Source organism: Delphinus delphis, chromosome 2, assembly GCF_949987515.2.
Source record: "Delphinus delphis chromosome 2, mDelDel1.2, whole genome shotgun sequence".
Taxonomy (NCBI): domain Eukaryota; kingdom Metazoa; phylum Chordata; class Mammalia; order Artiodactyla; family Delphinidae; genus Delphinus; species Delphinus delphis.
In genome coordinates, this window is record NC_082684.1 from 24,943,584 (window position 1) to 24,959,613 (window position 16,030).

Sequence of the window (16,030 nt, forward strand, 5' to 3'; positions counted from 1 at the left end):
ATGTCATTCAGAAGCCATAAATCTGGCTGGGGAGAGAGTCCCACTGACAGCCTCCACGCAGAGCTATTTAAAAAGGGAAACAGATTAACTTCTCAGCACCATCACTAATGTCTGTCTCCTCTGCCTGCGGTGGTCCTCATAGCCCTGAACCTTCACTGTGGTGATGAGCAGTGTACTGTCTCTTCCCCTCATGAAGGGCACCAGTTGCACAACCATCTAACCTATCCAGTAATCATTCCCAGCCTCATCATTTTCAAACGAATTTCAAAAACATGAGGATATGTGAGTCTCAAATTTGTGAGTAGACAGGAAATAACATATCTATATTTTACAAATAAGGATATATTAAGGCTTCAAAATCAGTTAAATGACTTTACCCAGCTTGTAAGTGGTGAAATCCAGATTTGAACTTGTGTCACGTCTTCTGTGTCTTCATGCATGCAGTTCCTTTGATACAAAGTCCTCTTCTTCCCCTGATATACTAGGAAACTCCTACTCATTCTTCAAGGCCCTGAACAAATGTCACCTTCTTTGTGAATCCTTCCAACAAACCTAGACAGTTAGCTGCTATCTTCTTAAGCAATTTGCATGTGACTTGGTATTTCTCACTCTGTATTATAATTGCTTTTAACCTTTACAAATAGAATAAGATGAGTTCAAGGATGAGAATGGTGATTTACTATTCTGTTTTTCCAGTGCCAGGCACGTTATATATGCTCAACTAATGTGTGCTGTGTAAATGAGTTAACGAATAAATGGTCTGAAATTAAACATAATGAAGAACCACCTCAACAAAATGCTTCTTAAATAATCATACAGGGAATGGAGGTAGCCATGGGATGCAATAAAATGAACAGTTTCTTGTGAAGACACCATGATGATTATAGTAGGCTAGTAGATGTGGGGAATTCAGTCATTACAATCATGGTTATCAGAGCCCTAGTTTTCGTGAGTCTGGGTGGTAGGTAGAAGAGACCCCTTGGTTTGCCAAAATGGCCTTTAACATAGGTATATAAATATTTCATAAATGGCTCCAAAATTATCCTCGTAGGTTCTTTGCCACCATTAACAACTTCTTTGTAAGGTTTTTACGTACTAAAGATTTTATTTTTTGTCTACTCTGATACATAGCCAACTTGCATGGAAAATTGCTGAAGCACTCTCTGACACGTTGCAGTAAATTATATACCAGAGCCAATCTCTGTGTAGCCTAGAGGGAAGCTGGCTGTCTGACTCCTTGAAAACTGACAGTTACTGGTTATGGTTCTTTTTTCCCATGACTAGGCTCCTGGTGGAAAAGACATCACAGAGAGAAAATTCACAGTGATCAAATAGGCAACCCATCACAGGCCTGTCTTACCTCCCATAATGCCTCCAGAATGGACTGTTTTCCTTTCTGAGGCGTACTTTAGTAAATAAAAACAAGAATTACTCCTACCTACTTGAGGATGTATCCACCTGTGAACCAACCAGGGCAGGGTCTGAGACCTCCTCACTTTCTAGCAGAGGAAGAGACAGAGTCCTCAGTTCAAAAAGCCTGGCTTCCGGTTGAAATTTTGCTTCTGGTGAAACTTGCTCCCATATACCTCAAGGATAAAAACCAAGTGAGAGCTGTCATGTCTATCCCTGGTTACAGCCTAAATCCAACCCAGTTCTCCTAGTTCTGCTGGCCCTCTTAACAGGGACTCTCATTTGTTCTCAAGCCACATTTGCTCAAGGACCCTCACTCTTCCTCTTTTACTTCACCCATGAGGCAAAGGTCAGATTAAGCACACCCCCTGACCAACTCCTGCTCTGGAACTCCAGGCTGAGTTAGATTGCCACCTGGAGAGGAACTCACGTAACAAACAGTGTCCCTGCAATTGCTGTAGGTGGGTGAAACTCCGGATAAACTACCATTTCCTCAGAAACTCAGCCTCTTTTCTGACCTCCTATATCCTTCACTGTAGGCATCACATTGGAGTTCTTGGTGTAAAGGCCTCATGAGCAGACACCATGCTTTAGATCTTTTTTCCATACTCCATAGATTAATCTTCTATACTATCTGGGTTCCAATAACTTAAAAGCATATTACTCTATTTGCAACTCCAGCTCATATATTCATCTAAGACATCATCCCAGAGGATCCATTTGTCTAGTCAGAAAGTCTAAGCATGGGAAGTTGGATCTCTGGTTTCTACAGTGAGAATATATGTGGAATGACAACTTTACAGATTTTGGACAAGCTTTTTTGACAGTCTAACTGACAATGAACATCTTGTGTTTCCTTGTGATGACTTAAGAACAGAATATGAACTTGCATTGGTAGAGGTGAAAATTTGATTTTTGACAACTGGAGAGCCCATCTAATTGTCCCAGGCACTTTTCCTTTCTTTACTGCTTGCTTTTTTAGAATAATTAAAATGAAGGCCAAAACACCTGCCAAGAGCTGTAAGCTTTGATAATGAATTACTAAATGGTTTTTACCTATCTCTTAAGAAGAAGAGCAGCCTGTCTGGCAGCTGACAGTCTAGTTTCTGAACTTGACAAATGCAATGGAGAGAAAGGTGAACAAAATGTGAATTGAAGATTACATACGAGTTTTTTGATAATGTGCATAGGGAGTCTGTTTCCGTGACAAATATGCTGGCAGGGAAAACAGGTATACTCAAAATTCCATCTCTGCACCTGTGCTCTAACAGCGGTGGGGGTAGCTCAGCAGACAGCCCTCTCTTACCAAATTCGAGTCACCCACATGTCCTTGGCAAAGGCAGAGTTAGGACACAAACTAATGTGATATCCTAGTAAGAGCCTGGTTACTACCATTCAAAACCCAGCATTGGGCTTCCCTGGTGGCGCAGTGGTTGAGAGTCTGCCTGCCAATGCATGGGACACAGGTTCGTGCCCCGGTGCTGGAAGATCCCACATGCTGCGGAGCGGCTAGGCCCGTGAGCCATGGCTGCTGAGCCTGTGCATCCGGAGCCTGTGCTCTGCAACGGGAGAGGCCACAACAATGAGAGGCCCGTGTACCGCAAAAAAAACAAAAAACCAGCCTTACTTAAATCAACATATTAAATAGCCTAATAACCCTTCTCACTTCTATTATGAAGCCATTGCCTGCGCCCCAGTAAACACACATTGATTTAAACATTTCTACAATGTCTATGTCCTTTCACCCCATGAGAAAGAAACCCTAAATTACATGCAAATAAAACAAAGCTGAACATGACCTGAAAACCTGGGAAGGTGAAATACCTTCTCACTTGCTGCCTTAAGCTTGATACCACTAAGCTTCTCTGTACTCCACAGAATAATAGTTTTGTTTTGTTTTGTTTTTGCGGTATGCGGGCCTCTCACTGTTGTGGCCTGTCCCGTTGCGGAGCACAGTCTCCGGATGCACAGGCTCAGCGGCCACGGCTCACGGGCCCAGCCGCTCCGCGGCATGTGGGATCTTCCCGGACCGGGGCACGAACCCGTGTCCCCTGCATCGGCAGGCGGACTCTCAACCACTGCGCCACCAGGGAAGCCCCAGAATAATAGTATTTTAAACAAAAAGGTGGATTAGCCATCACCTAATTCAATCCCCTTATTTTTCAGACTGAAGAATCTGAGGCCTGGATAATACCAATCTCTGTGTATAACAGTCTAGCACACAGGTTTCCTAATTCCCAGTTTAGTGTTATTATATATAATGTAATGATAAGATTTTTGTGTTCTCCTTTGCTAACTCCTCTCTTCATGATCCACTGATTATAGTTATTTCTTAAATTCAACTCAGTTCTTTCCAATATCCTACTTTATCCACCCAGAGAACCCAACTGCTTATTTGGTTCTCATTGTCACTTTTTATACAAGTTCTCCCCAAATCTTCTACACTAGCTCACATCAACTTTCTCTCCAGGGACACAGATCCAGAAGTCTACACTGTAACTGTAGCTACTGACCTTGCTGCTTCCCACCGACACTCAAGCGAAAGGTTGAAAGCCCCCTGTCACCCATCACTATTTACTAGTACCATCATTATCTTTAAAACCACTTCAGATTTTCTAGGCTCCAGGACTGGCAATCTAACTTTTACATCAACTCCCAGGTTAGCAATCAAAGCTATGGATGACTTAGAATTTTTCTCAAAGATCACCGTGCCCAACATTTGTCATTTATAGCCTTCACGGCCAGTCTCTCCCCTGCAGCTCTGCCCAGCCCCATTCCTTCTCCTCTGTCTCATACAATTAAAAGGGATAAAGTATATCAAGGGAAGCAAGTGACTGGCACATGGTAGACGCCGGATAAATATTACTTGATGTGAATTTAATCAAATCCTGATTCTCTTTGAACACCTGGGCACTATAGTTTGACTTCCTGACATTTTTAACTTAATGGTAAACACTGAATGGTAATTTCTGTTTTTTAATTTTATTTTATGTTAGAGTATAATTGATTTACAATGTTGTGTTAGTTTCAGGTGTACAGCAAAGTAAATCATTTATACATATACATATATCCATTCTTTCTCAGATTCTTTTTCCGATATAGGTTATTACAGAATATTGAGTAGAGTTCCTATACAGTAGGTCCTTGTTGATTATCTATTTTTTATATAGTAGTGTGTATTTTCTAATCCCCAACTCCTAATTTCCATGATAGTTTGGTTAAAGCTAGAGCTAAATGATAATTTTGACAATAGTAATGATCACTACAATGAGCGCTACCATAGAGCAAGCCCTTACTAAGTGCCAGGCATTGTGCCAAGCCTTTTACATGCAATTTCTCATGAATCCTCACAGCAATTGATGACTCAGGTACTATTATTCCCATTTTACAAGTGAGGAAACTAAGGCTTAAAGAGTTTAAGGAATTCATCCATTTGGATGTTAGAGCCCTCGTTCTTGACTATGCTGCCTCATTTGATATTCTTATTTCAGACTTTAAAGAGACAAAGTCTGTCTGTATCCTGTATCTTTTCCTACTCTATTCTTTGTAATCACACACCATCTTTCTTCTCCCCCTCACATTTTCTCTAAGCTCAAGAGCCTCCTCTTCTGAACTCTATCTTGTAAGACTCTCATCCTCTCTCAGCCTCGGTGGCAGCTCTCCATCTATCTCACACCCCATCTGTGCCTGAAGCCAGTCTTTTTCCTCTGTGGGATCTGTGTTCTCCTATTAGTGAAATCTCCCACTTTTTTATACAGAACATGTAAGGCAACATCTAGTTTTTATAGAAAAAATACTTGGCATGTAGAACTATGTTATAGGCTCATTATTTAAATTGCTTTTCACCAGGCTCCTCCTCAAGCAGAAGGGGGTACCTGGGGGAGTCTTTCCAGCTTAGGATCAGCTGCCTTGTTCCCTGGCTCTGAGAATTGGATCTCTGTGATCTGCAGAAAGTGAATAAGCCAAACCTTAACTCTCTGGCTCCTGCAATCGTTGGCACGAATAATTTCAGCAAACTGGCAAGGGAGACTAACTAGGAACATCGGGACCTCACTCTTGGAACAGTACACTCTGGACTCCGTTGGCCACCAGGTCAAGGATAATCATCCCTTCCGCCCCAGCATACTCTTGCAGGATTACTCTCCCCACATCGCTCCTTCTCCGTCACATCCCGCAGTGTCCTCTGCCTGTTTGAAAACATAAAATTAAAAAAAGCCCTTCTTTTGGCTTTTCTCTCTAGTGAAGTCCTTCTCAACCTTGGCTATCCATTAGAATCACTTGAAGAGGTGTTAATAAGGACTGTGGCCTGGACCCCACCTCAGAGATTCTGATTCTTCAAGAGTAGGACTGGACCTGGGCATATCTTCCCAGCCGCCTACAGAATAATCCGATCTCCCATCCCATTTCTACGTGCTTTTCCTTGACTCTACCAAGCTCATTCCCACCTTAGAGCCTTCATGCTAGCTGTTCTTCTGCCAGGAATACTCATCTCTCAGACCTTTCACATGAATAGCTCCCACTGCTCATTCAAATCTCAGTTTAAATGTCACCTACTCCAAGTGACCATCTCTGTCCTCTCTCTCTAAAATGGTGCTTAATTCTTCCAATTATGCTCTATCACATTCCCTTGCCTTAATGTTCCGTAACACTATGACTATCTGACATTACCATATATATTATCTTCCTATTTTTGTTTGCTCCACACTTAGGATATAATCAGCATGAAGGAAAGAACCTTTCCTGTCCTGTTCATTGCTGAATTTCGGGGGCCTAAAACAGTGCCTGGAATTTACTGAGTAGGTACTCAATCAATATCTGTTGGGTGAGTGAGTTAACTGGCATGCAGAAACCATTCCAGGCAAAATGATCTCCAACTTCCTCTCAAAATTATTTCCTAGAGCAAAGGGGCTACTTTCCTGTACTACCTGTAGGAAACTTGATTGTGCCACTGAAAACTCTTTGAGCATTTATACCACTACTCTTTCGGTTATGGCATCTTCCACTTCGTTATCAACATAACCCAGCTCAAATCTCGTAACTTCTATGAAGTCTTCGCTGATCCCCCAACCCAAAGTGACTTTTCTCTAGTCTCCTATAGCAATAATAACTTAAATTTTAGTTAGTGATATGCTACTCTGACATCTCTTCCATTGATGTCTTGGAACTATTTCCTAAAGAGACCTTGAACTCCTAGAGACCCTGGACACTTGGTTATTAAAGCCACCCTCTGGTTCCCCCTAGCCTTGCAAACCATAAATGACTATCAAGAACAGCGGAAACACAGGTATCATTCTGAGAAATAATGCTTGGTTTAGAGCACACGAGTGGCACATTCCTAGATCTGAGCGAGAACTTGGCCATGGATTGAAGGAAAACTGACCCAGGACAGAACATGCCTTAAGGAAGACTAATAAGGAAGAATGAAGAAGCCAGGTTTATGGAAATAGACTAGATATGGAGAAACGGGGAAAGTTGATTCACAGTTGAATCAACTGAGTGGCAGTAGGGCTGGGGGCACTAATGCATGTCAGAGAATGAGAGTAAACAAACTATGAGGACCTTAAACCAATTATTATACTGATAATTCTGAACATAAGTAGCCGGGATGGATTTGGTCTATTAGCCCATTAGCTGATGGTGGAGACCACAAAAAAACACTTCAGTCCAACTCATTTGATTCCCAAATACTTGAAAAAAATTTTTTTTTACACAATAGGTAGTGAGTTCAAAAAGTTATTGCAGTCTCAGTAACTGAGCTGTTACTTAACTCACCATGTGTTTACTTTTTTTTTTTTTAAAGAAGATGTTGGGGGTAGGAGTTTATTAATTAATTAATTTATTTATGCTGTGTTGGGTCTTCGTTTCTGTGCGAGGGCTTTCTCTAGTTGTGGCAAGCAGGGACCACTCTTCATCGTGGTGCGCGGGCCTCTCACTATTGCGGCCTCTCTTGTTGCGGAGCACAGGCTCCAGAAGCGCAGGCTCAGTAGTTGTGGCTCACGGGCCTAGTTGCTCCGCGGCATGTGGGATCCTCCCAGACCAGGGCTCGAACCCGTGTCCCCTGCATTAGCAGGCAGATTCTCAACCACTGCGCCACCAGGGAAGCCCACATGTGTTTACTTTTTATCTCTCAAGTAGACTGCATATTCCATGAATCTCATAGAACTGTCATACTAAATGAGGCTGTCTAGGTAAATTCCTTTAAAAACTAATTTACCATACAAACATGGGCTAGGATTTGAATGGTGAAATAAGTTCTATTTTTCACTGTCTCCTCACCCACCCTTCCTTTCTAGGCCTCTACCCCAGTTCATGATCTTTTTCCTGTTAGACTAATGGGAAGAATCAAAAGGAAGAAGGAAAGGAAAATCAGATAATAACAGTAATGGCTAACATTTAATAAGTACCTACCGTGTGCCACACTCCTCATAAATATCATTTTGATCCTCATAATTAAGGCTTACAGAAGTTGTATAGCATCACACGGAGCTGATTGATATGGTGGGGGCAGCAGTGGAACCTGGACAGTTTGACTCCAAAGCAGGGTGCTCTGTTCTCGTCTCCCTCATCATCCATCAGGCTATCCTGGGCTCATGTACATGGTGGAAGCTGCAGGGATCCCCAAGGGAAGCAAGAGATGGCAAGTCTCCAGACATTTTTCAAGTCTCTCCTGCATCACATTTCATATTGTCCCATTGGCCAAAGCAAGTCATGTGGCCAAGCCCGGAATCAGTGTGGGAACATATAACCCTAGAGCCTGGATTCAGGGTGGAGAATTATTGTAACCACTTTTCAAAATTTAGAGTATGAATATGATAGATATTATTTCTTTCATATGCAGTGTGTGTCAGACATTGTGCATTTAATACTCACAACCACCCAATGAAGAGGTTATTAGAATTATCCCTTTGAAGATAATATAACTTGCTCAACTCCCAAGTGGCACAGCCAGGATTTAAACCCAGCAGAGTGACTGATGCCAGGGTGCTCTCACAAAACTGGGTCCTATGTGGAAGAAGCACATTAACTCGCCTAGGAGTTGGAAGTCCTGGGTTCTAGAACTAGATCTCCCGGGAGTAGAAAAATGAACAAGTTGATTTATAGACCCTTTCCAAGTCTAATACTCCATGATTCTAAGTAATGAAGGATAAATGGCTAAAAGGAAAGCAGCCAGTTTCACCTTTGTTAGCTCCTTTTCCACCATAGTTAACAATAATTCCATCTGAAGTTCCACCTTACCTGCTTACTATAACTTTTTTGCAAAAACAAACAAAAACAAGCAAACAAACAAAAACTACCAAAAGTTCTTTCTTTCTCCATCTGTGGATAGACGTCTACACCGAGGGATTCCTTTGAAGCCACTTGTTGAAGATGGCCAGGCCTCCATCGGCCTGGATCTCTCACTGCCTATCTACACTGCCTATCTACAGCTGAGCTTTATATATAAGTGGGAAATTAACATCTATTTTGTGAAGCCACTGAGATTTTAAGGTTCATCTACTAATCAGCTAGCCTTAATCTAGCTAATACAAGCAGATTCCTTTGATTAATTTTTTACATGCTTTCTAAGAGATGACAGATGAGGAAACTGATCAAGACATACCACTGAATCATGACACAAAGGTTATAAGCCTATAGTTTAAAACATACCCAATACATTCATACGCTGAATCCTGCGAATTGCATGAGTAAGCATTGGCCTTGTAGTTAGATGTTTTTCTTAGCTCTCTGATGAGTGAGGCAATAAACATCTTAGTGATGTCGGAGTAGGAAACATTGAGGACGAGCAGATACTGGGGTGTGGAGGGAGTGACAGGTCAGGGACATGCTTTACTGCTCCATTCAAGCCAGGAAGAAAACATTTCCATAATTTATGAGACCCTAAGCCATGCAAGAAAGACAATTTTTTTCTAAAGCAACCAATCACACATAACCATAGGGACAGGCAAAAATGTGGTGCTTACCAGCTGTCACATCAGGTTGGAAGTTATTATCAGGGTGAGAAAAAAAAATCAATGCTAACAATGGGACACTGTTACTTATAGCAGTTGGCCTGTTGCGGCCTCTCCTTGCTAAGAATCTCAAGGAATTATACCTGAAACTTGGCAAGGCTTACAGCAACCCTGGAAAGAAGTGAGACCAACACTTAAAGGCCAGGGATCAAACAAAAAAAGTAAATTACCCAGATCTAATAAGGGACAGGGCTTGGCTCAATCTCCAAGTCATATCTGAGTTTCAAAATCGCTTTATTATTTACACACTTGAGTAATTTTCTTTCTGTGGTCCAGCTAGAATTCCGAAAGCAAAAAGATGAGAAGTTCATAAAACAATAAATTTATAGCACTCCTCTGAGATATGTGGATATCTTCAATATCCCAGGAGGGACTCCTTACAAAAGATGTTTTGGAAGCATCTCAGAACCAATACCAAATTTAGTAGAGAGCATTTCTCTGCTTTCTTGGATTCGTTGAAATTAGAGCTAAGCAAAGAGTTCCAGAGGATTAAAACTGAATGACTAGTCTTGGTGATGTTATGTAATAATAATAATAACAACAACAATAGTTATTATCATAGCTTCCTGATATTGAGCACTTTCTACATGCCAGGCTCACTTTTTTCATGTACTTCACACATATTAATGTACTTGTTTCTTAAAATAAGTTCATGATAAAAATACTCTTATTATTTCCATTTTATAGATGAGGAAATTGAAGCATGGGGAACTAAATAACTTTCCCAAAGTCATCAGTGAGGGGGCAGAGCCAAGATTCGAACTCAAGCTTTCTGTCTCTGAAGCCACATTTGCAACTATTATGTTGCTAATACTAATGCTTGCATAGCAAAAAAAAAAAAAAAACCACGAACAAACAAACAAAAATACTGCTTGGATAATCATTTCTTTTCTTTTTCTGATTTGTTTTCATTTAATTTATTTTTTTAATTGTGGATAATCATTTCTTGCCCTAGCTGCCTTGGACATTCAGAAAACAGAGAAGCATTTTTACCTCCCCATACCAAGAAGATCCTAGGCCATCCTCTTCTGAGCCCCAGATCCTTTACTCTCCAGATCACTAACAACTTCTGTGACTTAGAGCAGAAGACTCAAAGTTAGCAGACACCCAGAATTCAACTTCCCTCATATACAAGTTTGTCTGGGAGCTTAGGCTGATGGAGTGCTAGGGTTTAAGGAAGTAGACAGCCCAACCAGAGGGGACGGGCTTTTCTGAGTTAGAAAAGGGATAATGAATTCGTGAGTTTCTATGAATAACAGAGACCCAGGTCCCCTTTGAAGTAACGCCCAAGATAGAAAGGATTCCTGCTGGTTCCTACAGAACCAACGCTACAGCCTGAAGAAGAGCAGAAAGTGTTTCTCTGGCCAAGTTTGTGGTCAGTAGAGGGCCATTATGAGGAGCCTCTCTGTAACCAGCAGGCCTATGAGCTTGACAGATAGTGAAAGACCAAACTGGAGAGCTGCATCATGTGTCAAATAGAGAAATAATTACAACGGGGCCCCACGGGAAGGATGCAACCCTCTACTCCTATTTTCCTGATCTCATGAAAGTTTCACCCGAATTTTTGAAGAACTCTAGGCAATGTGTTCCCTCAAACATAATGCAATTGATTTTTTCACATACTCTTCCACTAGATGAGAGCTCGGAACCAAATTTAATTTGATTTAGGGAAACTAAAATAATATGATATGTCTTGCACTTGAGTGTTATAGGGTAATATTCTCTACCCATACACTTCCAGTACTACATGCAAATACTGCCCGTGATCTGTGGATCAGTCTGACCATCTCGAGGGTTGATTAGACGCTTAAAATAAAATATTCTTTATTGTGGTAAAATATACAAAACATAGAATTTAACATTTTAAGTGCACATTTCACTGCCAGTAGGTATATTCACATTGATGTGCAAGCTCAGAATCAATTTGCTTAAAGAATTCACCACGGTGGCGAAGAAGAAAACTTCTAAGGGCCTTTTGATACATTTAGGGCAGCTGGTTAAAATTGGCCACATTTTTTAACACTTTAGATAAAAAGGAAATACAATTTGGCCTTTAGAAAGCTCAACAAAAGACTTAATATTTACTTTAGTGTGCATGGTAGAGCTCATATCTTGAATTTTCTTTACTTACTTTCTAGCAGACAAAACATATAAGAAAAGGCAACTGTAAAACAGCTCTAAAATAGACAATCTGAAAACACTTCAGAAAGCTAGATTGGAAGAGCGTATAAAACCCATCTGACCACGAAAGCCAGGGTTCAAGTAATAATGCAAATATAAAGAAAGCCATTAACCTCTGCCTTCACCCCTCCTGCGAATATACACCATAATGGCAGCGACTGTGAGTAAATCTTGGTGTGATTTGTCAAGCAGTCTGAGGCCTATGAGATGCACTGCCGGATTCCAAATGGAGTCTGGTGTTGTGATCAAATCCACAGAATTTCTTAGTCACACCCTTCCAGTTTTTCCTCTTCCCACTATTCCAAGCCAGGAGAGCACACGATGAGATCCACATTCCTATGTGCCCACATTCACCCTTTCATCCCCTAATGAGGCAAGAAATCCAGGCAGACCCTGGATCTCAAGGGTTTTATTCCCATACCGTTATCCTCATCAAAAAGCATTTATTAAACACCCAATTACAGATAATGCAGTGAAAGCTTTCATCTCTGTATAAAACGAACTATATAGACGCAAGCCTAATCCTCTAGGAGTTCCTAATCTATTCAAAAACAAGTGACAGGCACAGATTACAAGCTTCCACTTCGCGTTCTGGTTTTGTAGCAACTCAGAGAGATTCAAGGTGTGTCAAGAAGTGTCACAAAATTCCCAATATAAAATGAATGAGAATTTACCTTGATTTGAAAGATAACTGGCAGATCAGTAGATAGACACACACATACCTCCAACTGGAGGCTAATAGCCACATTTTGGTTACAATTCAGGAAGCTTGATTTCACACATGAAATATCTAGCTAATGTGGAATCTAGATAATGTAGACCGAACATAGGGACCTCAAGGACATGGAAGGTGATTCCAGGAAATGGAATAAATCTAAGCTTGACAACCCCAGAAAAGGTGGTAATCAATTACTAACTCGTAGTTCATGCTAATCAAAGGAGAGCCAGTCCAGCATCTGCATCATATACCAGTGGGGCTGACCTTTGGAGAACAGTGGCATGGCCCTCGACGCCATAATAGTGATCATAATAGTGATGTAATAACCCTGAGAAGGACTCTCCCCTCCCAGAAGATGGGAGGCACAGCATCACCAAGGCTGCAGGTCTTTGCAGTCAAACCAACCTGAATTCAGACCTGCGCTAGCCACTAGTAGGCAGTGTAAACTTGGCAGTCATTTAACTTCTCTGAACCTCACTTTCATCTGTAAGATGGGCATGATGATTTCTAAACACAGAGTTGTTTCGAGAACTTTATGAGGTGTTATAAAATGTCTAAACCACTGTAGACACCCAGAAAATCGTGTTCCTTTACTTGAGTGACAGGTTCTCACTTCCACAGCAGTAAAACGGAGATCATTGACTGGGAGTCCATAGGTCTTATTTGGCCAATAAAATGCTTTAAACATTTAAATTAAATGCAACATCAAAAAATCAGAAACACTAAAATAAAATACAGATTTTCAACTTTTCTATAAAAATGGAAATTTCTGGCAAAACGATGACCACATTTCCCTGAGGCAATTCATCCAATGACCCTAAAAAGGGCAGTCCCCTGTAAAAAGGGCATGACTTCCTCAGGTCTCCATTGCAAACCCCACACAGCAGACAGTCCTCATTCTCTACATGTTCTAAGATTTAGTAGGCTTCTGAGTTTGAAATCCTCGCTACAGTCACAGGGAGCCTGGGTCTTTCAATAACGTTAAATGAAAGATATTCTTAGGCCAAGCTAAAGACATAAAGCTGCTTGTGCAAACTGTCTGGATTTTAACACTGTAACAGAAACACAGCAAACCTCTCTCTCCTTTCCTTGCTCTACCTTATTTCAAGAAAACTTTTCTGTGTGGGTTGACTTCAGTCTGCCCACCTGATAAGACCTAGGAGATCAATGCTTCATCATTCTCCCTGGATTAGCTTTGATACTGACCCATTCTACCAGGCAGACAGATCAAATGTGTCAGTATATGATGCTGTTTGTAATGGGCAGCCCCAGGGCAAAGGCTCAGACTGGAGTCTTGGCTCATGTGCCCATATCCTGCAGAGTTGCTGAGGGGGAGGTGTAACAGCCAAGACCTTCTCTTGGGGCCTGAAAGTGACAGCCTCATATGAGGAGATCAGGCCCACCTAAAGGTCCATCTTTAAACATTTTCTGTATCCCCCTCCATCTGGGGATAATAATACTGAATTTCAGGGTTATTATGAATGATTATTTAGCATACAATGGTAAGCACATGCATGTAGAAAGCACATAGCATAGGATGTGGCAGGTAGTAGGAGCTCAGCATATCCACAGACTCAACATAATTGAAGAAAGGATCATTACGGTGTTTTATCAGCAAAAGAATCCCTCCACAGAACACTCCCACAACGAAATGTTTCTCAGCAAACGGTTTCAGGGCCACCCTTATCAGAATTATCTGAAATGCTGGTTAAAAATATGTATTTCCTGAGGTCCCCTCCCCATGAACAGAGATACACACACACACACACACCTGCTGACCCATTATCTCTTCAATAACCTTTCCTTCAAGGACACCATGCAATGAAAGGCTAAACAAAGAAAATTCTCTTCCTTTCCATGTCCTAACTAGTAGGTGGGTTTGCCACAGGGCTTAAGAACTAGTCATTTTTTAGATCGTTACTCTAGCTGGTCACAGACAATATATAATGCTGCTCGTGTTAGTGAATAATCAGCAACCTAGAAGACTGTGGCACAGTATACACTTGTTCTCTCAAGTAATTATTTATTTAACAGATGGCTGCTGACTTTGCTGACTGCCCTAGTACATGAAGGGTGATAACTCACTTCCTGCTATGACCCCATATTCAATTAACTAAAGTTCCCCAAAGTATGCCCCTATAGAATAGTCGTCTCGGGGGTACCCAAATGTGCCAACAGATCAACTTAGGATGGGAAACTAAGAATTCTCTCCCCTTCTTGGAGATTTACACTCCACATCAGCACATTAAAGACAATGATAAGTCCTGCAGTGAATAATCCTATTTAACTCCAGTTAGTGCCAGCTTTTCCATACTTATATAACCAGAGAATTCTGCTTTTGTGGCTTCTGTGTAACAAGTTTACAAAACAGATTTCCTATGGAACACATTTTGGGAAATGATTAGCATAACCGTGTGACCTTCCATTTATCATTAAAAATGACCAAACCAGTCACTTTTACATGAAATGGGAGCATTATTAATTACTATACTGGAACAAGTATAAAGTGGGCCCATCCTAGAGAAACTAGGACATATGGTGACTCTAGAATAATGCACCTCCTTTTGTTTGGTGTCACATAAAACCCAAATTCAAGCAAGTGTCTCAGGCCCTGGGACCAGCCTTGCCTCTGGTCAAGGAGAAAAAAAAAAGTTCAAAACCCATGAGACTTAATCTGATCTTGCTGACTGTGGTCCTGACCTGCCCAAGCCCTTGTATCTCAGATCTCATCGTTCTTCCCCATCTTGCCCTGACCTCAAGTTGTTGATACAGGCCTGCTCCACACTGATCCTCCCAAAGACTGACATCCCATCCCACATCCTAGATCCCTGCCAGATGTCCCTGAGAACAATCATCTGTTTTCTCCTGGGCCTCTGTCTACTGCATGTAAGGACCTGCTGGCTTCTGGGATGCCCACCTGCTAACTGTTGCCTTTTCTTCTAGCCTTTTTGATTTGCATCTGGCCACATATCCCACCATTCTGTTATCAGTCAAACTTTCTTTGTTTTTTGGGTTTTTTTTTGTGGTACGCGGGCCTGTCACTATTGTGGCCTCTCCCATTGAGGAGCAACAGGCTCCAGACGCGCAGGCCCAGCGGCCATGGCTCACGGGCGCAGCCGCTCCGCGGCATGTGGGATCTTCCCGGACCGGGGCACGAACCCGTGTCCCCTGCATCGGCAGGCGGACTCTCAACCACTGCACCACCAGGGAAGCCCCCTTTTTTTTTCTTTTTTTAAATTTTATCATTTCTAAGAGTGGCTTTAAAAAAAATAATAACCTAAGGGTGAACAAATAATTTAGTATTTTGCCTGCAGGTAGTATTTTATTTTATTTATTTATTTATTTTGGTTCTCCTGGTCTTAGCTGCAGCATGCGGGATCTGCATTCAGGAGCTTTTTAGTTGCAGCATGTGGACTCTTTAGTTGTGGCATGAGGACTTCTTATTTGTGGGATCTAGTTTCCTGACCAGGGATCGAACCTGGGCCCCCTGCACAGGGAATGCAGAGTCTTACCCACTGGATCACGAGGGAAGTCCCCTGAAGGTACCATTTTAATATGCCAAGACTTGCCATAAACTAAATAAACAGACTGCAAATAACGTCATTAAGCCAGGTAAGAGCCAATAAGTTACCAATCTTACATTGGTAACATCCTCACATTTCTGCCAGCGACATTAAGTATAAAATAAAACGGCGCCGTTCCCTTCCCAAGT

At 41.6% G+C, this 16,030-nt stretch overlaps 1 protein-coding gene across 2 annotated transcripts in view; it reads right to left on the reverse strand.

Annotated features, from left to right (window-relative positions):
- The window catches only part of NRXN3 (neurexin 3), a 1,615,508-nt gene that overhangs the window by 1,337,629 nt on the left and 261,849 nt on the right, over positions 1 to 16,030 (reverse strand). The gene's annotated exons all lie outside the window — the stretch shown is intronic.